This window comes from Strix uralensis, chromosome Z (assembly GCF_047716275.1).
Source record: "Strix uralensis isolate ZFMK-TIS-50842 chromosome Z, bStrUra1, whole genome shotgun sequence".
NCBI lineage: Eukaryota > Metazoa > Chordata > Aves > Strigiformes > Strigidae > Strix > Strix uralensis.
The window spans coordinates 54,997,398-55,022,020 of record NC_134012.1 but is presented as its reverse complement, the minus strand read 5'-3'; the positions used below and the strand labels follow the sequence as shown (position 1 = coordinate 55,022,020).

At 37.9% G+C, this 24,623-nt stretch overlaps 1 pseudogene; it reads left to right on the top strand.

The window, feature by feature from the left end:
* The first annotated feature begins 1,948 nt into the window (after positions 1–1,948).
* On the top strand, positions 1,949–24,247 carry LOC141938272 (kinesin-like protein KIF20B; annotated as a pseudogene).
* The last annotated feature ends 376 nt before the right edge of the window (positions 24,248–24,623 follow it).

The window sequence follows — 24,623 nt, the reverse complement described above, 5'->3', positions numbered from 1 at the left end:
TTTTTATGTTTAGTGAAAAGAATTAAGCATCTCCCTAGTGGTATGCTAGGTTATAATAGTGTTGTGACTGTTGTGGGATGGAATATATCTGTTACCTCGATTTTTATCCGAGTTAGTTAACTAGAATTCTCCAGTGTGGAAGGCAGGAGGCAGCAGAATTCTTCAAGAGTTCACTTCAAAAGCACAGGCATATGTTCTATCTAGCTCTAGCAGTCTTTAAGGGCTTCAGAAAAAACGATCATGTATGTGTCCCCTGTAGTTTTGCCACTAAATTTATAAGCTGAAGTATTGTTCTTGTAACAACAGTTTTCAAAGTTGACACCTACTTCAACAGAGAGAGGTTTGGGTGGGTGTTTTATGTGTGTAAAGCTTAAACCTGAAAGTTTTGATTACATATGTATTTAACTATTTCAGGAACCGCTTTATGGAATCCCAGCTTTATATGACGTATGCTCTTGACAAAACATTAAAAAAACCCAACCCAAATCACACCTGTTTTTTAATCCATGTTTCTTCTCTTAAGCATACTGGTTTTGGTAGACAAGTCGCACTTCTTTGCAGTTCTCTGCCTAAAAAAACCAAACAACCAAAACTAAGAGTGGGAATGGAGTGTATATGTATTAACCTCTATCTGTAGGGATTTGTTTTACCTTTCTTTTTTTTTTTTTTTTCTTTTTAAAGATTCAGCAGAAGGAAGTTTTCCTTCTCTTTCTAAAACCTAGGCTTTATTTCAACTGTGATACTACTACATGATACAGGCTGTAAGTTGCTCACTTAATTTCTTAAGTGAACAAGTGTTCTATGTTTACCTCTGTTTCTGAGAGTTGACCTAGGAAGCTGTAAGATATGGAATTCTGAATTAGCAAAATACCAATAATAAAAATTTCCAGACTGTCTAGATTCACCAGGTTAAGAATAATGTGTGAACTACAACCGGACTTCTGCAAATCATCCTGTTAAATCACCCTGCTTCTCTGCGGGGTCCCACCCCTCTATTTTTCCGTGGTGAGTTTTCCTCTGGCTCAGCGAGCTGAAATGCTCTCTACTGTGATAGGGCCTGAGGTGAGGGGGGTGTCAGGAACAAGTGTTAAGGTAAGAACAATCCTTTCAATAGGAATGTGCAGGTGCATTGAACTAGACATGATGTGTAGTCAGGATCTTTGTACTGGCATATTGCAACGACACTGTGTTACTGTCCAGTGGAGCTGTTACACAAGTAACTGGTGATGTCCTGCCAGCGATGTGTCCTAAAGTCTCTGTTCTCTTTGGCAGGTAGACCATCGAGAGAGCACTAACAGCAGAGCACCAGTTGGTTATAAGGGTATGTTTTATATTAAAGAATTGCAATTAAAGCAGGCAAAGAAGCTTTCTTAAGTTCGACAACTGACTTCTGGCCTATGTTAATAATAAAATGGCTACTTGACATTTTTATATGCCAGTGAATTGGATAGTGAGTAAGTTACCTGGCCAGAAAACACAAGGATAAAATGGTTAGAAGTATGCCTGAACAGGGGTTAAATGAGATGAGGCTATGGCAAGGAAAAGTAGTACTACTTATGCTATGGTCTCTAGTGGTATTCTGACCCTGTATGTAATCAGATAAACCTAATTCTGGCATTTAAAAACTACCTAAATACTAGGTTTGCTTTAAAATGTTGGAATGTCATGTACTTGTCGGTTTGATTCTCTATCTTCTGAAGACATTGAAGAGACTTGAATAATTCTAACAAAGCTGCATGTTTTTGATAGAATTTGTAAGTGGGAAAGGAAGTGGTAGATTAGGTGTCTGGCAAATATATAGGGTACGCATGTGACTTCCAGATATTTAAGAAAGGGGAGAAAAATTCCAAGGGATTTTTGTCTGGGGTAAGTGCTTTTTAGAAGGCTGCCGTAATACCAGTTTTCTCTTATTAATTTTTTGAATGAAGTTCATTTTACAAGGTCTATAATGACTTGTAATATTTTGTACTTGGCAGATTTGGAAGAACTCTTAAAAGGCCCAGAACAATCTAGCACAACTGCGAAAAATCACGTGACGTTTTCTCTTTGGGTTTCATTTTGTGAGATTTGCAATGAATGTTTTTATGATCTATTGATTCCTGTATCAAATGACAAGAAAAGAAAAACACTACGCCTTGCTCAAGACATCAAGGGATGTTCTTATGTAAAAGGTGATTAGAATACGTTGCAAACTGCCAAACGTGTAATTTGAAAAGTCAGTCTTCCTGTAATAATGTTTCTTTCTAGGTTAGAAAACTCCTAACTGTATTCACTGTGGCACTAGAAATGTCTACCTTGAGCATGAAAGGCAACAACCTGCATACACAGAAGTATCTGTGCCTTTAATAGTGTTTTCTCTCTATTCTTAACTGTAACTCTTAAAAGCCTGCGTGCACTCCACTGCCTTGATATTTCTCTGAAATGGGAGAAATATTGAGGACAATTGACAAATTTTTTAGTGTTTTGTTTTTTTCCATTTTCTTAAAAGACTCCAAATTCTTACCTATAGTTATAATTGGCTCAACAGTTCTATTTTTTAGTATTTTCTGTAGAGATACACTTCAGATAATATGTGAGAAAGTTCAGTCTGACTGCAAATTACATTTTACAGTACTCTAATCAAGCGTGTGGTGTAATTTGTTGTGGGTTGGGCGAGGCGGGGAGTTAGCAGAACTCTAACAGTTCAGTGTTTGTTTCTGGCCATGGGAAAAACAGCTTTCAAATCCTGTTTGATTCGTTATAGGTTCTTTGAACAATCAAGACCCCAATTCTAGATTAAAGGCTTTTTTGTAGGTATTTGGCCTGCTACTTTTATCTTTCATATGCCAAACTATAGATTCAGAAAGCTGAATCAGATGATAAACCCAACTCCTTCATTTCTTCAAAGACTAGAAGATGTGTGAAGTAGGAAATAGTCTGCTTTGAGCTATGCTTCAGCATAATCTCTTTTTATAACATTTGGAAGTATAAGGCTGTTCCTGATGTTACTGAGGAAAACCAGCTACTGATTTTCTTATTTTTCTTGGTCACAGCTGGTATTTTTGCTAGTACAATTTTGGTGACCTCTAGTTTAACAGAGGCCATAATGTTCATATTATAAGTTCCATTAGTAGAGTTGTAGGTATTTACTCGAGCCCATACCAAGATGACATACAGTCATCATACTGCAGACAGAATTCTTCACTGATTTTTTTTTTTTTTTTAACTTGATGGCCCTGAAAGATGTCTAGGTGATTTCCCCCCCTGCCCTCAAGATCATAGGCTAAACCAGAGAAGCTGTCCAGGTAGAATTCTGCCTTGATGAGTATGAACATAGGGCGTTCATGCTCATATTAGACCCTGTGCTTTGGCTTTTCAGAGCGCGGGCTAAGGTTGCTCACTTAATTTGGATGGAGCATATTTCTGTGTGCTAATAGGATGAAATGATGAGAAATATGTGCCCTTCCTTTCCCATGGAAGGAAGAATCTTGATTTTGTCGTCATATAATTTCTGTCTGAAGCATGCTTAGTAAAATGTTTTTATGTCTCAAGTAAACGTTCTTGGTGTGCGTATGTTATCCCTAATCCCTTCTTTCTTTTTGATAATATTTACAAGATTACCATGTTTGTTCTTCCTAAAGATCTGCAGTGGGTTCAGATTTCTGATTCTAAAGAAGCTTTTAGACTTCTAAAACTGGGGTTGAAACACCAGAGTATCGCGAGCAAGAAACTAAATACTTGCTCCAGCAGAAGGTGAGAAACTTTTTGAATAACATTGGGCATAGGATGGTGTCTGGGAGGAGGGGGGAGCTAAAATATGGATTGTGGCTTTTAGGAGGGGAAGAGGCTTTAACAGGGTCTAGATATCTAGGTTTGACATCCTTTAGCACTATGTGACCCAGTGCTTTTAGTCAAAAGGATTCAATCCTTCAGTAAGATGAACATGTTCAAAAGCTAACAGTTTTATCAAACACTCTCCTTCAAGCAAAAGCACTTAGCTTTATTCCATCTAAATGTCTGAGGAAAAAGCAAAATAAAGGCTACATAAGCATCTCTTTAAAAGTTTGTATCTGATAGAGTATATGCTTAGAGAAGTTGACAGATTCAACAGGTTTTGAACAGATGTTGTGGAGGTTAAAAATATTTTGAATGTATTTGTCTATCACTTCTCTGCTGATTTAAACTTTTCCTTTTAGCCACAGCATATTCACAGTTAAGATACTGAAAACTGAAGATTCGGGAGCACCGCGAGTGACCTGAATCAATGAGTAAGTTCAGAGCAGAGACCCTCTCTTCTTTGTGATGAAATTGTCAGTTATCATCTGTGTTGGTGTGCTGGTACTGGGAACTGTCAGTTATGGTCTGTGTTGGTGTACTGGTACTGCACTATACACCCAGTGCTTCCTGATAGAAACTCATGCGTGTGTGGTGGTTTCCCCACTTCCTACCATCACACAGTTCTTGGCCCTCTACCTCCAGCCATCAGGCTGCAGGGCTGTTCTGTGCCTTGTCCCCTCTGTGCAGCACAAGGTTCTGTTAGCCTGCTGTACACCTGAACTCCTCTGAGTCCTCAGAAGGAAGAGATGGCGGGAGGGAGGGGAAATAGGAGGTGTGTTGGGAAAAGGTTTGTCAGGAAGTAACGTAAAATTTGATTGAGAAAACAACATTGAAGAGGATGGAAGTGTTTGTGCAGATGAAGATCAAGAAATTCTTCCTCTAAAAAAAGTGATCATTTTTAAAAGTGAAGAATTTGTGCATGTTCTAAGGTAATAAAGGGAATTCTCCTTATCTGCCTTCAGACTGTCACTGTGTGATCTTGCTGGTTCAGAAAGATATGCCAAGACCCACAGTGAAGGTCATAGATTGAAAGAGAGTGGAAATATAAACACCTCTCTTCTGATGCTGGGCAAGTGTGTTAACACACTCAAGAATTGTCAACAGTCAAAGTAAGTTCTTTTACGAATTGCAAACTGGTTGTGGCTTTTAGGTACTGCCTCCAATGTTTAAAAGCTATTGTTTAAAATATGCAATGCTAACACTAAGATTTTGGCAGAAACAATGTATAGAATTGTCGATCTACCAGAGTTATCTTAAACTTGCCTTGTTTTGCTCTTTAAATCATCAGGTCTAATCTCCTTTAAGCATGCTATCATATATTTTAGCAATTTAACTTTACTCCTCTGAGCTTGGTTTATCAAAGAAACAAACTTTGGAATAAGTTTAAAATCCCCTTTTCACTAGTGTCATAGTAAGAGTCAAATTTTTAGCCTTTTATTACTCCTTATGAAGTAACTCAGCTGTCTACGTACTTCCAGTGTAACATTTTTTCATCAGCATAATATTGCTGTGCTATCATAACTGTGCACCATTTGACAAAAACTGTCTGGCTTTAATAAATACTGACGTAACTTTTAACACTCTCCTCCTGATCCAGCTAACCATATGCAGACAAAAGAAAGCCTTCCTACTATTTATGCCCTAGCTTGGGGATCTAAATAAGAGTGAAATAATACAAGAAGTTAGTTGTCTAAAAACCAGTACGATACCTAGTCACAGCTGGATATAACTGTCTAGGAACTGCTTTCTCCACATGTTCTCATTTGCAGATCTATTTCTGTCCCAGAAGTTAAATGAACTCAGTCTGCTGATTGATGTGCTTTGCCAAATTCACTTACCCTGTCACACTGTTCCTGACAGCCTGTTCAAAGTCTGTAACACCTTAACCTGAAAGAGCTTTGCTAGTGTGTGTTCCTGATTATGTTTTGTGATGTTACAGTCTGTCTTATTTTCCTGTTCTTTCCAGATAGGAAGGATGCATTAAAACTAGCAGCTGCCTAGAGGGCTGTTAATGTATTCAGAATGTCTTTTTCTGATCCTAATAACTTGGGATTTTAACAATGTAGAAGAAATGTTCTGAAGCATGATCTCTTAAAGTGTTAATACCTACCCCTTGCAAGTTGAATAGGAAGCAGTACATTTCTTAAAATTATTTTGGACTGTCAGTCCTGCAGCAAAGCTACTTATGAGCTGTCTATGTACTCTGGTAGGAGTGTCACTGTCTTCCTGAGTTCTGTAGCACTGTTCATATAACTGAATAGCTGTTATGTGTCCAAAATGCAGCCAACTTATTTGGTGGCAAGTGTGCGTTCAGTCATGTTTTAGGAATTCTCATAAAATTTCCTATAAGCATCAAAAACTACATCCCCAGCTGTTAAATTCAAGTGCCAAACTGCTGGGAGATTAGGAAGAAAGTTCTGAAAAGTATCTCCATGTGTTTGGTGTATGCTCATTTTCTTGCCTAGGCACTTGCTATTGTCTGTTCTCAGAGGCTGGATACTGAGTGAGAGAGATCTCTGATGATGTTGGATACTGCATGCCTAGAACTAGACATGTTCTCTTCGTTAATGGTGAAAGGAAGAGAGAGGTTGGGGTATGGTTTGGTGTAGCAGGAGGCTGTGTGACCTGCCCAAGGCTAAAGGTCGAACACTCCCTTGGTTTAGGTGCTCCCCCGATTGTATTGCTGTAGCCTGCCTGAGATGATGGCTAAAGCCACAGTCCCAACAGCACACAGTCTCTCTACAAACAGCTGCATCTAGTCCAAAACAATTTTAAATGATTTAATGACTACTGCTTTAATAAATATTTTTAAGTCTTCATGCTGGATAGCTCTTACACTGGCTGGACATTATTAAGCATCTGGTCATCTGTTCTTTTGTCTTTAAAGGTTGCAGCAGCACATACCCTTTCGGGGAAGGAAGTTAACTCATTTCCTTCAAGGATTCTTCAGTGGAAAGAGGAAGGTATACATGATGGTAAACATAAGCCAGTGTGCTTCAGCATATGATAACACACTCAATGTGTTAAAGGTCTTGGCCACTGCACAAAAAGTAAGTGTGTTGCAGTTTATCTTGATCTGATTTCTGATACTTCTGATTCGCCTTTAAAGAGCAGGTTCCCTCACTTCTAAGAATACAAATTTAGTTACTGGATTTTTCTGTCTCGTGTTGCAATCGTATTTTCTGATTGCTCCTAGTCAGGCTTTATTTCCTTGTAAAGCTTTTAAAAAGGCTTTGTTGGGACATACATTTCTTTTTTTGTGGGAGTGGGAACATGTCCTATTAAAAATCCATAATTCCCATAAAATATCCAGCCTGACAAGACACTTGTTATATTTGGAAGAAATTCCCTGAGATCTGGGTGAATTTTTCTTCTGCAGTCATAACATGCTCTCACCTAGGAGCAAGTCTAGCTGCCCCATATACTACTGCTATCTTAATTTGGAATATTGCTCACCTGAGGTATATAGGTTGAGCACCAAAGAGGATTTGAACGTCATCTTTATGTCCTTAGGAGCTTCAGTGGGAAGGCGGAGGTTAAGCAGAATGAGTAGGAGTAAGTGCAGTGATATAACCCTGGCAGAGTTGGAAGACAAAAGTATTGGGGATCAGTGCTGCAGCCTTAATGGAAGCCATGGAAAACTTCTGTTGACAGTTAGATATGTTCAAAGGACAAGAGATCCAGGCCTTTAGAATGTGGGCTCATCTAAGCAGGTCAAGTACAACACTGAAAGGAGCAGACTGTAAGGGTGATAGAACTGCTCAAGAAACAGAATTTGTGGGATGGCATTCGTGTAATGCAACTAGAAACTCAAAGTATAGGAAATACAGAAATCTGTTGGTGCGTGAGGTGGCAGCCCTCTTGTAGGTTGTCAAGCTCGTGAAACTTGGCGTTCCTGCAATCCAAAGAAGGGTTAGACTCTAAAGTGCCTCCTTTGTACTCTAGCTGGAAACTGGTCTGAGCAGTGACTCTGAGCAGAGGATAGACTGGGGGAGTACTGTGCTCAGGAGACCTATAGGGAAGTGCAACAGGTGTATTTTGGAAGTGCCAGTAGAGGATTAAAAAATACTGAAGACTTTATTCTTTGTTTTCTGAGTAGGTTTTAGTGGACACATCTGTTCTTGCCCAAGATCAGTTGTTTGGCCAGAAATCAGCAACATCATCACTACTCAGTCACACTAAAATGCCAATCTCAAGGAAAAGAGTTACTGCCCCATGGGACAGGAGCTTAGAAGATGTGATCGAAGATGACAATGACAGGGAGGAACAGCATATGTCAAGAGAAGAAGCAGTGCAGAAATCTGTAGAAAATACAGTTCTTATTGGGAAAAAAAGAGGGTATGGTATGTGCCAGGGCTATGTTAAGAATTAGCGTAGCATGGAGTCTTGAAGCAAGGTATTATTCTGGTTTTCCCAATCTCTCACCTTTTTTTTTTTTTTTTTTTTTTTCTGATCACCCTTATTCTATCTAAATCCAGCATTAAGAACTAAAAGTGGGATTACTCATCCTGTGGTGCCTGTTGTGGGAAAACTGTATAATGTGTCTGAATACAGACTAGGCAGTAAGAATTGCAGATTTGGCTTTCTCTCCTCCTCCTGTCAATGCACAGCAAATATTACCTGCTTTTAGCAATACAAGACTGTTCCTCTGTATTCTATGCACAAGAAAACGCTGAAAACTGTTCCTTAAGCAAATTTAGTCACTTCTAGGGAAGATGAGGAGGGAACAGAGGGCTAGAAACTGGTTTATGGAGGTTTCATTAATATTGCCCCAAAAATGAGCATCTGGAAAACAAGATCCAGTTTCTGTGGAGCTTAAGCCTGTTTAAGACAACTTCAACAATTCTTGTAATAAAATGGATGTTCTTTACAAATGTCTGCTCTGTGCAAACTTAAAAATTGCTGTGTTAGTACCAAAGAGATATTTTGATCTACTCATAAATCTTCCTGTTTATGAATAAGCTAATAAAAGAACTGGAAGAGCTTTTTTCAGGTGCAAGAGTAAAGTGGTGTTGTAGTGTTTGAGGAATGAGAAAAATCTCACTTCTGGGAAACCATTTCTTTATGAAAAACTTAATAACAATGGTAATTCTAGATGCTGCTGAGTCTCATAGAAGAGTTGAACAAACTTCTTGCTGAAAAGAAGAATAAGTTACTGCTGTAATTACAAATTCGTGAAGAGGTGACACAGGAATTTGCCCGATATTTTGCTGAGCAGGAAATATATTTCAAGTAAGTTAGCTTTAAGTGGTTTTTAAAGTTAATGATTAAAAAAAAATGAAATTAAATTCACTTATTTCTTAAATCTGTCTCTTGGCTATAAGAGACCACACTCTTCTGCTAGACTTACTGCCTCTGTTAATAGATCAGTTTCTGTTTGGACTATGAGTTCAGGAAAAATACTGTGTAGGAAAGGCTTTGATTCTGGGGGGGATGGAGGGGGGGTGTGTGTAGTCTGTCAGCAGTGTTCCTGCAGAGCTTTCCCTAACAGAAGAGCTTTGATAGGATGTCTGTAGAAAGAGTGACACTTGCACATTCTTTGGTTACTGCAGTCTTAGTGGTACTTCAAATGGGTATTCTGGCTCAAGAAGCTTAGAAACAATGCTTGTAGTTAGGTGTCAGCCATAATCTGTGTATATATATGTCTCCCCCTCATTCTTCAGGAGTGTGTGTGCAGGAAATAGACTTCTGTCTTGGTGTAGGAACACCATTTTGTGTTATTGTTCTATTGTGCCAAAATAAAGAAAAAAACATCTTTGTTTATAAGCAGCTGTACTAATAACTTCTTAGCAGCTCATGCTAGCTAGCTTTTATCTGACTTATTTTTCCTACTATAGTGAGTGCCTTTCTTACGAATGAGAACGGCTTGAAGAAGATGCTGACACACGCCTGGAAATCCTCAAGAAACTTGTAGATGGTTATCTTGAAGACATGGATGAAGAAAATAAACTAAAGGATCAGCCTTGCAGTGAACAAGCTGGACCTCTGGTGTTTTTATCCCCCCGATAACATCCCTTTCACTAACTACCTGTTACGGTGATGGTGCGTCTCAAGAATTAGAAGAATGGTTTCAAGGAATTGCATGCTGTGTAACTGTATCCTCAGCAAGATATATTTATCATGTTAAATAGGAGTAGTTGCTGTGCCTCGGATATGCATTTAGGAATCTTTGGGGTTTTCTGCATTTCTGCAACACAAAGTGAAAATTACTGTGTACAAAGAAGCTGGGGGAAAAGCTGCAATTGTGCTATAAACTGTTGCATTAAGTGCATATTTAAGGTATTTGAAGCTGAATTCTTAGGCCCCATATATGGACTGTACTGGAGTGGTCCCAGAGACTTTTTTCCTCTTTAGGTTATTGTAGCTACAACTGAAGCAATGACAATTGTATATACACTTAAGCATAACTAAACCCTTAATTTGAGGCTGGTTCTTGTGAGTTTGGAACCCTTTGTTTTTAAAAAACAAGGAGGAAAGATATAAAGTCAATGTTTTAAGTACAACTTAATTTGATAAGTTACCACAAACTTATTTGACCTCACAAACTTTGAAAATTTCGGATGTATTCATTTTAAAACTGTTTGCTTGCTGTGTTCATTCAGTGTTCTCATTGGGTAAAAATGCTAGCTTTTATATTAAATTTGGAGGGGATGCTTTTGTGGTGATATAAAAGGGAATGTGATGATGGGCCATTAAGTGCTTTAAAAATAAAGTATCTGTTCCTTGATGCTGGAGACTTCTGTGTGAAGGTAGACAGAAACTGGCAATCCAATTGCCTATGAACCCACAAGATGGCTTTGAAGTCAGAATTAACTGTACTTAGATGTTTGAGGACATAATGGTCTTCCAAATTTTCAGTAGAAATAGTGGATATTGTGTAATTATTTCTATTTCTAAAAGGATATAAATTATCTTTCAGAATGAAGAATATGGCATAGGGCCAGGCACCTACATTGATCTTGAGGGCATTACTGATTCTCTGCAGAATGATGTCATTGATATCAAAAAGCAGGCAGAAGAAACACAGACACGTGGTGTCTCTAGAGGACCCACAGGAAGCTATAGGTTGGCTTGCAAAACAGCTGGGCAAAACTACCACTGAACTAACTCAGACCAAAGGAAAGCTGACAAAGAAAACCAATGAACTAATCAAAATTGAAGAAGAGTTGACACAGAAAACCAAAGGTGAGCTCTGTGTGTGTGTGATGTGAAAGAAAAAAGAAATGACTACTGTAAAATAGTAGTTGAGCATTGTAAAATCCAGTTGAGCAGGATTTTGGAACCAAATCATATGTATAGAGGTGATAATAATTGTTTTGTGTATGTTCAGGTTGAACAATTACACAGGCCTTGATTATTTCATTTTTAAGACAAAACTTAAAACTGTCAGTTGAAGACTTCTGAATTGTGGGGTAACACGTCAACATTATTTATTCGTGATTTCATGGTTATATTATGATCCCAGCACTTTACATTTTGCTGATGCAGTGTTTTCAGGTATTCTGTGGAACACTGATAGATAAAAGTAGCAATACCTCATAGTATGATTTCAGCAGAAGTCTCTTGACGTGATCTATATTTTATATGGGTTGCAGGGCCCAATTCTATTCAAAAAACCCTAAACTTTTGAAATGTGTCCTGCAAGTTGAAGCCAACACAAAAATAAATGAGTCTATTCAAAAGCTACTAAAGGACCAGGAGATCTGGAAAAATGGATTACTGAGTAAAATATGTAATGGCTGGTTATTTGATGCAGGGTTCTTTTCCTGTTACAGACTTTGAAATGCAGATGATTAAATCGGATGAGTCTGCTGAGCAGCTTAAAGAACCAACTGAGGTAACTTTCTCAAAAAAAACTTGTGCAGAATTACTTGCTTTAATACAAAATTTCGGTAGCTTAAAATGCTGTTGTAGTACGTTTCTAGCTTTTTTCATATCAAGTTTAGCTTAACTGATCTTGCTTCTAAATGCATCGTATAGTTCAAGAATTTAACATTGACTGAACTACTTTCTTTTCTAAGAAAATGAATACACAGAATAAAAGGATTCAAGAACTAATAGATATTGTGGAGCAAAAAGATGATGTTACCATGAGACTGCAAGATTTGATATCCCATTTAGAAAAAACCATGAAAGACTATGTAAGTCTGAGACATCTTAATTTTCTGTTTACAAAAAAAATCTAAATCTGTGCTTATAATGGACTTGACTATTTTGGAAAATTGAAATTTTCTGTAAGTAATGGCTTCTTTCTTGAAATGGCAGCAGGTGAAGTTGGCATTGAAACTGAAGTTACAGCAGAATGTGTGTGGAGGTGTGTGTGGAAAATAGGACTTTTGGAAGCAGTGATCTGGAGTTATTATTGGAGGACTGTCGATGAGACTATGAAGAGCCACTCTAAAGAGAAAAAAAAAAAACAACACTCAAACTGGGAGGACTTTAGCAGTGGGAGGAGAGGGATTATGTCACTGTCTTTTTATTTTTGCCTGAATGGAAGAGGAAGGAAAGGAGGTTTTGCTGCAGCAAAAGGTCAGATTTAATTGAAGTTAGAAGTTAATGTGAGAAGGACAGTGATTGTGTAAATTGCCAACAAAAATCAGTGTGTTCCACCTACTACCACCATGCACACGAACTTTTTAAGGCAGAGCAATAATATGAACGTGTTGAGTAGAGTTTGAACTAAGAGTGGATGGCCAGGGTATCTCTGCTTTTGATGCGATCAATAAAACTTGCAGCTGGCTAGTCTGCTGCTAGCTGCTGAATGCCAAAAGACTGGCTTGGCTACATGTATACAGGTTAGAAAAAAATCAAAACATGCAGTTAGGTGGTTTTTTGAGCCTGATGCCCAGTAACCTGAAACATAGTTCTGAGAACATTTTAAATTAAACTTAGGCAGCACTCTGATCCCTTTTTCTCTTCCACTGTGAACTTAAGGCTTTGACCATACTTAATCTTCTGTTCCCTCTCTGCCTCCGAGCACCTTAGCTTTTCAGTAGCAGGAATGCTCAGGGTGATGGCAGTTGTGATGACTGCTTCCTATCACTGCTCCTTCCAAGAGAAAGGCTCCAGCTCTGTCCAGCGTTTCTATGAGACTCTGTGGCATGAAACTTAAAACGTGACCACAAACCTCAAGTCTGTTCTACAGATTATTTTTTTTTAATGAATTACTTAGATGAGTGATTGGTCCTTGGCAACCAGCATGGCTTGCCACTTGTGTCATCTTGTGAGTAAAGAAACTTCATTCTTAGTCAAATATATAGTCTAAAGTATATATGACAGAACTGACTAGGCTTTCAAATTGCATCAGATCTGTCATGATAAAAATGATCTGTGGCTTTGCTGAAGGAGGTTAAAACTCCCAGCTCTACCAACCATGACAAGAAAGTGGTGAACTTGTAGAGCTGCCATTGTCCCTTTGAGCAAATCATGAATTTCCTCAGCTCTTTCGACACTGGATACTTCAGGTGGTAAACTCGTTTTGCATTTTGTAGTTTCCTAGTCTCTTGCTCTACTTTCTGTACAGTGCAAAACATTGTGCTTATTACTGTCTGAAGGTGTACCTGCTTTTTGCTTGAGTAACTGATCTGTAACTGACTTGTTCTTCTGACAACCCCTATACAGGTTACCCAGATAGATTTGTAAAAATATTTGCATCTAAAGGATTACTAAGGCTTTTAAGTGCTCACTTGGTAAAACTTCAAAGTAATTGATCTTATTTTAACACAGGACAACACTGTAACTACCATAAAAAGAAAACTCGCAGAAAAAAACTCTAAGGAAGTGATTGAAAGCAGCCAATTCAAGGATTGTGAGGAGACTGTATTGGAAGTGGGAAAAAAACGTTGCTCTGAAAGTAAGCCTATTGTGGAAAAAGAGCCACCTGCAGAGAAAGGTAAAATTTCTACCATCACTCACAGGGGGCCTTCCAAAAAAACTTGATTACTATTCCAGAACAGAAGCGAAAAATTGTGAAGTGTAAACGTTATGTTGTGAGGAGAAAATCTACTATGTTAAACTGTAAATCAAAGTAACTGTTATGTAAATATCACTTTTGCAGAAGGTCCTATACTGCTCACTCCTAAATGCTTAAAATAAACATTAGTTTTTAGACTCTCCTTTCTGCTGCTTTTTCTCATCTGTTAATGTACTTGCAGACTCAGCTGTAGTTCTTAATTTCTTAACAATTGTTTTTGGACTAAACTTGCTGTTGCTGGACTTCTGGGAGAGTAGCATCCCCTGCTCAAGTTTTTTTAAAATTGCCTACGCAAGCGTCAACGGTGTCAGTGAGTTACTGATTGTTCAGTCATACAGCACGGACTGTGAAACTTGATGTTTCATGCTGTATGCGTGCTGTGAACACACCAGCTTTGCTCAAGGTGACAGTGCTGGCAAAGGAGAAAAGCTTTTCACTTGAATGGAAGTAAAATTATTTTAAGTCCACAGATACATATTTTGTGCAGCTCTCACGTTTGCACTTCCAATTTTTTTGCTTTCCTTGCTTTATCTGTGAGCTTACCAGTCTTTTTAGAATGAGGTGAATAAACCAGCTACAGTTGAAGACCTTCAAGCATGAAGGTGAAACTTAAAAGGACACCACTACTTACGTTATGCATTTCATTAAAGTCTATTAATTGGTGAGATTGAGCTTTATGGGACTGACTTGTGCAAAATGGTATTTGTAAGATCTTCAGGACAGAGCTGGGCTCCAGTTTCTCGTAGAACTATGGAAAGCATATGCCAAAGGAGAATGAAAGATCTTCCCTTTGTATCCCTCACTTTCTTGCCTTCTTCCTGCAGAATAGGTGCAAGTAAGAAGATCTTCCAGGCAATTGTTTGGGTGAGGATAGGATAGAAAAAGAGAATAAGGTTAAAAATGGGGATCAGAAAATATCTATCTCCATAAAGAGGGATAAAATATGTTACAAGGAGACTTGTCAAGTTCACATGATCACAGAAAACTGAGGATACAGATGGTGAATAAACTGAATGCTGGACTGTCATTCATCACTGCAGTGAAAGAACAAGGGAATGCTCAATCTAGAAGATCAGTTTAAGTTTATGGAACACAGCACTTCATGCCATGGGTAGTGAACTTCTAGTATTTGTTGCCCTAGGAGGTGAGAGAGACAGATAATTCTCAGATTCCAGGAGTGGTTAGACAAGCTAACGGCCAACAGGTTCATACATAGATACTGACAGGGTTAAGCAGGGATTTACTGTCTCATGTTCCTCCAACATTCCCAGGTGTTCTATGTCAGAAAAGGTTTGTGGAAAGTGGCTGGGCCTGCAACAGCAGCAAAAGGAGGCAAAATATTAGGCTAGGTCAACTGATGGTGTGTCATCCAGTAGGGCACTTCTGATGTCTGTGCAGCTTGTTCAAATACGTGTCATTTGAAGTCTGTCTTAAGAAAAGCTTCTGTCTGTACCAGATGCATTTCTGATTTGTCTCTACCTTTTTTGGCTGGGATGAATACTGGATCCTAGCATGACCATTTGATAGTGCCAGCTATATAAATGTTACAGGAAGGGGGTGAGAACTGAAGCTGATGTAGACTCTTTGATATATTATATAGTAGTAGGTTTCTTATCTCATGACTGAAACTTTTTTAAACAAGCAAAAAACAGAGAAGTGATAGCTCTTCTCAAACAAGAAGTTAGTTAACAGTGCCAATTAATGACAGCACTGAGATTTTCTTTTTATTGGGAAGAGCAGGCTCTTCAGTCATGTTAAATATGTTTGATATGTGGCTGTTGAGAATATAAGGCATCTAATTTCAAAACTGAGTTACTAGATGCTCTGTAATGATGAAACTTATATATACTTACATTTAACCGTTCTTGTTAAACATACTTGGTACAATAGAAAAATGAGCACAGGTACATTGTGATGGCTTTGTTGTAGAGTTTAGACATGCTAGTGGCCTATGACCAAAGCTTATTTTGTGAGAAGATAGGTTATCTTGTCTTGAGGTTCAGGTTTTTGTAGTCTTCTCTAGGACTTGCCTCCCATGTTTTGGGATGGGATTTTTTCCTTTCTTAGTACTTCCTACATAAGAAGCTTCTGCACTGAATATCATGCATCTTCTTGCACTAGTATTTATCCTGCTTTGCTACATGATTGTGGTTGTCAGTACAAAGCATCTCGATCACCTCTAAATCCTCTTATGAATGATCATACTCTTCTCACTATAGCTGTTGGGCAAAACTCTGCTACTTTTTGTATCTTGGCACCTTAGATCGCAAAATATGTCTTAAGACATCTCAGCACCTCTCCGTTTTAGTGAAGTATGTTAAATTCATGTCCAGTGTGAGGAGTTTGTAGTATTTTGTCTGATATGTTTTCTTGAGACCACACAACTAGGCTTTCAGAGAAAACCATCTCCCAATTCCAATTTTTTCATCTTGTAGTATTTAGAAGCATGGCTTTACAAGCCAAAGTAAAGCTGCTGTTTCCTCTGACCTAGCAGGAACACTTGATACATCTAATTAGAACAGAAAAGAAAGGGTACAGAAAAGCAGGAGGAAAAAAGTGTCCTGTAGAATTTGATCCCTCTAAAAATAATCAAAAACCAAAACCTGAATTGAGATGGAAACCACTATTGCTAATGATTCGGTATGACTTTTTGTTAGTGACTCTATAAAACTTGTTGGATCTGTTCAGAGGATGTTTCCATGCAGTACACATGTACCCGTGTGCTTAATGCTCCCAAAGCGAGATGACTGCCAAACTCCACCTTACTGTAGTTGCAGTACTCACAGAAATCTATAGTATCACTTTGGAGTACATAGCTGTGATGACCTAAACCTTTAGTGATAGTCAGGCTTGATTTTAATACTAAAACATACATGCATGTTACTAAATGGACACAGTTGGATTCTAAAACAGTGTAAAATATAGCTGGAGTCAATTTTGAAGGTGGTGAAATGCATATGATTTTACTTCAGGGAAAAAACAGTCTTAAGCTAATAAAATGTTTATGGAAATTTGGGATCGTGATATGGAGTGTTGTAGATCTTTCTGGGAGAACCTTACATGCAACACATTAGGTGTGGGCATAAGTTCTCCTGAAAAAACTGAAAAAAGAGAAGAAAGTCCCAAACACTAAGCAAAAAACTTGTGCTGGATTTTTAGCTTAATTTTTAAAGTAAGGGCATATTGAGTATGAATGAAAATTCTCAGGAAAGTATACAATACCATTGCTTTTCTAAGTGTAAAATGGGTGATTGGCTGTATTAAAAGGATTGTTGAACCAGTGGAAGTGGAAACTAGACATAACTGTGACCATTATCTGGCTCATAGATATTACTACATATTAGTAAAACTAGCTAGATTTTTCTATAGTGGTGCAGAGTAGAAGGCTGGAACAGAGCCATGGCAGAATGTTCTTTAAGGCTCCTGAACACCTCTTGCTGCAAACCACGTCTATAAGCCTAAGAGGCACCTACTGCATTTTAAACTGTTCAGAGGGGCTTTACTTCAAGACTTCAAAAAGCCATGTGATGTAAGGGTGTGGCTTTCAGATGGTGACCATTTTCCACATAGTAATTGCTATTTGGCAGTGCTAGTGACTTGTACTACTGATTTTAATCATCCTGAACTGTTGTTTTGGGTTGGTTTTTGGTTTTGTTTTTGGTTTTTTTTAGGAGGTATGAAGGAGAGTTGGGAAGATGACTCTCTGGATCAAAAGAGAACTGAATATGTGAAAGCAAATAATACTGAGAACTATGCAGAAATACTAGCACTGAAGGAAAGAACTGAAACCTTGGAAGGTCAGCTAGCTGCACTTGAAGAACAATGCAGAATAGAAAAAAACAAAAAAGAAGAGTTCAGTGGGCAAATAGAAAACTTGAATCTCAAGCTCTCTGCTTCTGAAGAAAGGGCTTCTGGCTTAGGTGAAGAACTTCAGCAGTGTTGAGCTGACTATCAGGAGATTGTTTCTGAATTGGACAAACAGCAAACTATCAATATGGAACAAGAAGAAAAGATTATTCAGCTAAATAACGAAGTAGAAGGTGCTAAACAAAATATAATTTATAAAGTGCCACTAATTAAAACAATGCAGTCCAAAGTACATGAGTTGTATAAATGTCAGTTAGAGTCTTACACTAGGGATATTGATTCAGTTGATCTAAAGGATTCCTTAGACTCTCAGAAAGATGAACTGGAGAGAGCTCAAATGAGTCCTGTGTGCATGGAGTCCCAAACTGCTTCTACAGCAGCTCTGGGACAGGAGAGCTCCTTTCATTGCAGTGTTGAAAGCATTTGGGAAGAATGCAAAAACATTATTAAGGCTTCTTCACAAAAAAGTCAGCAGATTCAAGAACTACTTCGACAAGGTGAAGACTTAAGGGACTTGATGATGCTGAGAATTGCAATAAACAACTAAAAATAAAGTTAAATGAGACTGCAAATCGAGATCATCAGTCCACAAAGGAAAAAGATCTTATGAGTCAGTTACAAGAGCACACCCAGAAGAAAACCCAGGATTTTGAAAAACAGGCTGCAGAAGATCCCAGAGTAATTGCAGAGTTTGAAGAGGAAGTTACCAGCTCCAAGGGAAAAATAAGAGAGCTTGAATGCTTCTTGGAGGCTTTTAGAGCTAAAGATGACAGCATAGCAAAGTTAGAAGAAGTACTTCAAGAAAAAGAATCTATTATTTTAAATCTGGAAAGTAATACAGTAGCTCTGCAAGAGGAATGTGCCAATTCAGACAAAAAACTGAAAGAAGTAAATGATCAGGAAGCAAATCTAAAGGAGGAAGTTGTGCAGTTGATGAACAGCTTGCAGAACATGAAACACACTCTTTAAGAAAAAGAGGAAAATGAGGGTGAGCAAATACAATCTATAGAATTGTAAGTAAATAATGAGATAATTCCTAGCCCTTTGAGAATGGACTCAAGTTAAAACTACCCTCTGTGAACATCAATTTATTTTGACATAACACATCTTCATGTTTGTCAACTTTATTAACCAAACTGCTTAAGAACTTTTAATGCACTACTTGATTTCTATATTTGCATATTTTGCTAGCTATGTTTTCCTCACCTGTTTCTGTATTCTTTCAGAAATATAGCTCTAAATCATGCAGAACTATTGTAGGGGGAAACAGGAAATGATGAATTATTTGGGGATTTCTAACAGTATTATGTTACATACCCTTTTTGGAGGAAATGACGTAGTTTAATGTTATATGCTGTCACTCGTATAAAAGCAGGCAATGTTTTCTTTAGAAAGGACTGAATGGTAAAAAGGAAAAGAAGAAAGGAAAAAAAAGCCTAGTAATTAAACAGTAAACAGCCGGTTTTGGTAATAGCTATTCTAGGTGAACACAGTATACTATAAGAACTTGAAGGAATAATGGGTGTAGGAGAGTAGAACTTCCCCAGCCCCCCCTAGTTTTTAAATCTTTAAGAAATAAGAGATTAAATGTATCTGAGAGATTATATTTGCTATGTGGCAAGGAAATTGCAATCATGTAAAAATAGCTTTAAGATGCTGTGTAGCCCTTCTGACTAGGGTTTCTTTAGTTCTGATATCTGTGGGCACGTGCATGTACTCTAAAATACAATTTAGCATGAAGGTCTGGGGAACTTTGAAAGGTTTTCCTTTTGTGAGACCTTATTTTGCATTGTTAATTATAGAATTTAGGAAATCTTCTATTAGGTAATTGCGAAGTAAAAATCCAAGGTAACTTACTGTAAGCTTTTTAAAATAAATATGACCATTTAAAAATAAACCCATTAAACTTCTTAATGACTTTATAGCACTTAATAACAACAGGACTTGTTACAATATTGTTGTTTTTTCTACTTTCTTTTGATTTTTATTTATTTTGATCCTTACAAGGTCTGGGATGTAAATATCAAGTTTATACTTAATTGATATTAACCTTGTCCCTTTTGTTACTGTGTAAGGACACCTAGTGGTAGAAATGGTTAGTCTACTGTGCTTAGAAAAAAGAATTTTAAAAAATTGCACTGTTCAAGAGTGAATCTGAGCGGTTTGTTACTTCAGGATCATATAATATGTAGCTGAAATCCAAAATTGTAATGCTTGTCATTTAGCTGATAGATCTGGGATTCTATCCATGAATAAAACCAGCCATCGAAGAGCCTGAGTTAACGTGTAAAAGGTGTTTCTTTGAGATGTGTAACACTAATGTTATTTATGTCTCTTAATTTCTAACACAAGGCTACGTAAAGATCTTTCTGAGAGCTCTGCCCTTGTACAGAGCTTGAAAAAGGATTTGCAGAGGAAAGAGGAAGAATATGCAGATTTGAAAGAGAAACTTTCTGATGCCAAGAAACAAATTCAGCAAGTACAAAACCAGGTTTGTAACCCTAGGCCAAATGTTTCTTCTGCAAGTTTGTTTGGGGTTCTGTTAGTAAAACCTGTTTTCACAAGTCTCAAGCTACAGCTGTTAAAAGTGATTCATAACAAGGCTGTGTTCAGCCATCCATTTAGAGTAAGAGTGAATCTAAAGTTACATTGCCATTGAGCTGTGAGCTAAAGATAAGGTGTCAAAACATGGATTAGTACTGATATTGAAGGGGGGAAGTAAATTTTATTAATACACTTGAAAAAGGCTTGTCAAAAGTAGGTTAACCTGGTTATGGAGGAGGACTTTGTAATCATCATAACAACAGTAGCCTTCTGTTGTTATTTGTGCTGACTTCAAAGCCTCAGAATTCAGACTTTTGGAAAATGCTCATCTCTGGGAGGAAAAGATGGATTAATTGGAAAAGGAAAGCACAAAATTCTAGAGACTTTTTAAAATCTGAGATGTTTTCTGTTATTTTGGGGAAAATAAGTGAAAAAATGGAATAACTTTTACTAATGTTGATTGTTAGTATTTAGTTATTAAGCAGTAGAATTTCTTAGAACCTCATGGGATATCACAAGAACTTAGAATCCAGAAGACTATTGCAAGAGTTTGGGCTTGAAAGTGGAGCCTTAAAAGAGTATTAATGTCTTCCCCAGCAGCGTAACATTTCAGGACTTTTTCCCTACTCAACATGCAGTGTATAATCCTTTGGGCAGTAGCAAGGAGTGGATGGGATCGCATGTCAGGAAACACTTTTTTTTTAAAGGACAACTGAATTTGTAGTTCGATTAGGCTATTTCCTGGTGGTTTGGTTTTGGTGGTGTGGTTTGTTGTTTTTCGTTTTTTTCCTGCCAAACTTAATACTCTGTTCTATGGTGAAAATTGTTCCCTAGGCAGGATGTACAGCATAGTGCACTTCTAGCCCCTGAAATTTAGCAAAGATGCTTGCGAAAATTTGATTCTTGATGAAAGTATATTTTACTTAGATAACCTGCAGAGATTGTAAAAGGCTTATAGCTAAATGTTAGCTTTGCTTGCTGTCTTTATGCATTGTTACAGGTGTGTAGAATGCAATCTGAGGAGAAATCCCTGAGGAACAAAGTTAATGAACTTCAGAAAATTAAAAACCAGTTTAGTAAAGAATTAGAGATCAAACAGCGCACAATCCTGCAATTTAAAAAGGTATTCTATTTTTTTAAATTTTACTTGCTTTTAATTTTTTTAAGTAATCCAGTAATGAGGCAAATTTTCCAACCAACAGGAGAAAGCCTACAGAAATAGGGGTAAAAACAAGAGTATCCAGATGAAATTAGTCTTAATGGATGAATGAAAGATGTTTAAAGAACTTCTCACTGCAGGACCTTGGCAAATTGTTTTAAATCGAGTAATCTGCCTAGTAAATACATACTTAATACCTGCAGATACCCTGATTCTGATCAGTGACGCTTAGATATGTTAGTAGGAATGTCTTCTAAACACTTTTTTAGTCAGCTTGAATGCTCCTTTCACTACATGAAAAACTTACTTATTCTCGACTGTTTGTCTTTAAATACTTCATTTAATACTTACTGAGGCTCAGAATGAAAAGCTGCTAATATGTAGCATGTATATTTGTTTCTTTCAATATGTTTTTGACATGTTTTCTTTAATTCGCTTTCAATGTGATATTTAGAAGCAGCCGAATAATGAGAAGCTGGAAGAAATCTCCAAACAGTATGAGAAAGTGTGTAAAGGTCAGAAAAAGCCCTTACTGCGCCATTTTTTGGGTGTGGAATGGCAACATAATGAGTTGTGATGTTATCTAATTTGGAGAGTCTTGCATATTTATATTTTAAAATACTGAGAAAATCCAACCTGGGCATTAAAATGTTACAGTCAGGAACTAATTTTTATTGAATCATTATTAGCAGGAATATTTGAAAGCAAAGAAACAGCCTCAGAATAAGAAGCATAAGCCCCAAAGAAAGAGTGGATTTGCTATATCAGTGTTAACTTACTCGATATTGGTATTTATTTGCCACTTTAGTTGGCCATGTTAACAACATCAAACACTGAAACATGAACTAGCACAACAACAGTTTCTGCAGGTTTGATAAACACTCAGCAGTTGAACAATAGTTAGTTTTTCATATAATACAACCCTTAGCCTGACGTTAACACTGAAATGCTCACCTAAATCGAGTGGATGAGAATCACTTCAGAATTCTGGATTTGGAAAGTTCTGTAGAGATACTCTATTTCTTTCTAATAGAGCTTTAGATCTCAGGAAATGGGGGAAATTGCTTGTGATGAAGGCACTTTGGGAGAGAATGGTGAGAACTAGGATGGGGGCTCATCTGTAAATTTATTTTCAGATCTGTGTGTGTTGAGGTTTGAGCTCAGCCGGCAGCCAGTCGCCACGTGGCAGCCGTTCACCTCCCCCCTCCCCTCCCCAGTGAAATAGGGGAGGGACAAAAAGAAGAAAATTCGTAGGTTGAATAAAAAGAAAGAATTTACTAAACATAACAAGAAAACAACAGTAACAGTAGTGAGTCCAAAAAGCGGGTAAAATGCGGCCGTGGCTTACCGAGCGCAGCGACCGCCCCCCGCCCCCAGCAGCACCCAACCTCACCCAAAACCTGAAAACGGCAGCAAGGAGGCAAAATTGTTTTGGATGTATTGTGATAGCTGCTTTAAATCTCTGTTTTGATTTGTTGAGTGTTATTTAGGCATTAATTTTATATAGTACATAACAAACTTCTAACAGTTAAAGGCTTCTGTTGTCCCTTTGTGGTCATAGCTGATAAATCCAAGTAACTTCAGTAAAAGGATGTGAATGTGGTCAAATATGCATTTAAAACTGTGTGTTATATAACCTCATTTTGTGTACTGACTAGAACTGGAAGCATGGAAGCAGAAATATAGAGAGCTGAATAACCAGAGCAATAGTGACTGGCGGCAAAAGATGAGCAACACCGTGGAAAAAAGCATAGATGAAAATGAGGAATTAATAAAGCTGCAAAAAGAACTGAAGGTAAAACATGGTGATGTAATTCATACTTAGGTTTAAAACCATAACTTTCATTTAGGAGTCTAAATTTTTTTTGTGTCACTATCTTCAAGAGCTAGGGCATGATGTGGCAAGTTCTTACACTGGTGAAGGAAACCTCCTCTAAAAACTGCAGTGCGTCAGTGCAGCAAAGTCTGGATGGAGTGTCTTTGTAATACACAGCATCACTGATGCCCCACAGTGGAGTGCACCCTTCACTGTGGTGTGCTGCCATGGACGGTGCTTCTCTAGCTGGGCTCCTCTTACAGCTGTCCTGAACAGATGTCAGGAGCTGGATTGTTTCAAACCTTTTTCCCATTAGTTGCCTGGGCAAATAAATTGGACACTTTAAAGATCTTGTGCTTGCTGTGTGATCTGTAAGCCCTTCCCGTTAGGCTGAGGGTTTACCTCTTAATTCTCCTTAGATTAGAAAGTAGCCTTTTTTCCCAGGCGGCTTTTCAGGTGCCTTCTGTCTTGTGTGGGAGAATGTCTGACAAGAGGTTTGATTGTGGTAGAGAAGGAGGCAAAGTTGCTGTGGATTGAAGTGACATTCCTGGTTACACACTGTCTCTGTTTCCCATTCAAATTGTGCTGCATTTTTTGCTTTTCAGTCTTGAAGTAGGTTTCCTAACATGACCTGCAAGGCAGTATAAAAGATTGGGAATTTGTAAGTAAAAAGGGTCTTTTTGCCATTACCTTTGGTGTAACTTTAATACTGTTTGTGACTTACCCAGAGCATTTTTAGAGGAAAAATAGTCTGTTCCCTGAAGACATGCCAGTCTGAATAATAAATTCTGAAAACTGCTAAACAATTGTTTTAAATGGAAAAAACAAACGGGAATGTAATACTTGCACTTGGGAATATGCTGGAGTAAAACTGTGCTAGTATTTCTGATATCTTTTTGAAACTAATGTGTTTAACGGTAATTTGGATTTTAAGACTTCTTTTTGTGTCGCTTAATCTCTGCCTATGGCTTTATTTCTGGTTCCACTAAAATAGGAGAATGAGGCAAAGTATCAAACTGATAGAAAGAACTGGCCGGAGGAGAAAATGAGACTCATAAGTCAAGTGAAAGAAGCTGAGAGCCATTGCAACAGAGAAATGAGAAAATTTGTGGAAGACGTTGGTAGAGCAACAAGCAGAAATTGTAAGTGACTGGAGGTCTCAGCAGAGTCCTCTAGCGTAAGTCTTTAGTACAGAGCAGATCTCGTGTCAAGTGTTAACAGTGTGGGCGCTTGAGGGGAGCTGGCCTTTGTCAAAGTCCCCTCACTTTATCACATGGCAAAGCCTACATGAGATCTTCTCCGTGTGAAAAGGGAAGAACAGGAGTGTCACAACATGAAAAAGCATAATACCTAATGGAAGTGAAAGTGCCTGTTCCTTTCTGTCCTATCACCACCACCACCTTGCTGTGAATTCTTCAAACTTCATCTTGTGTGTAAAACACCAATAA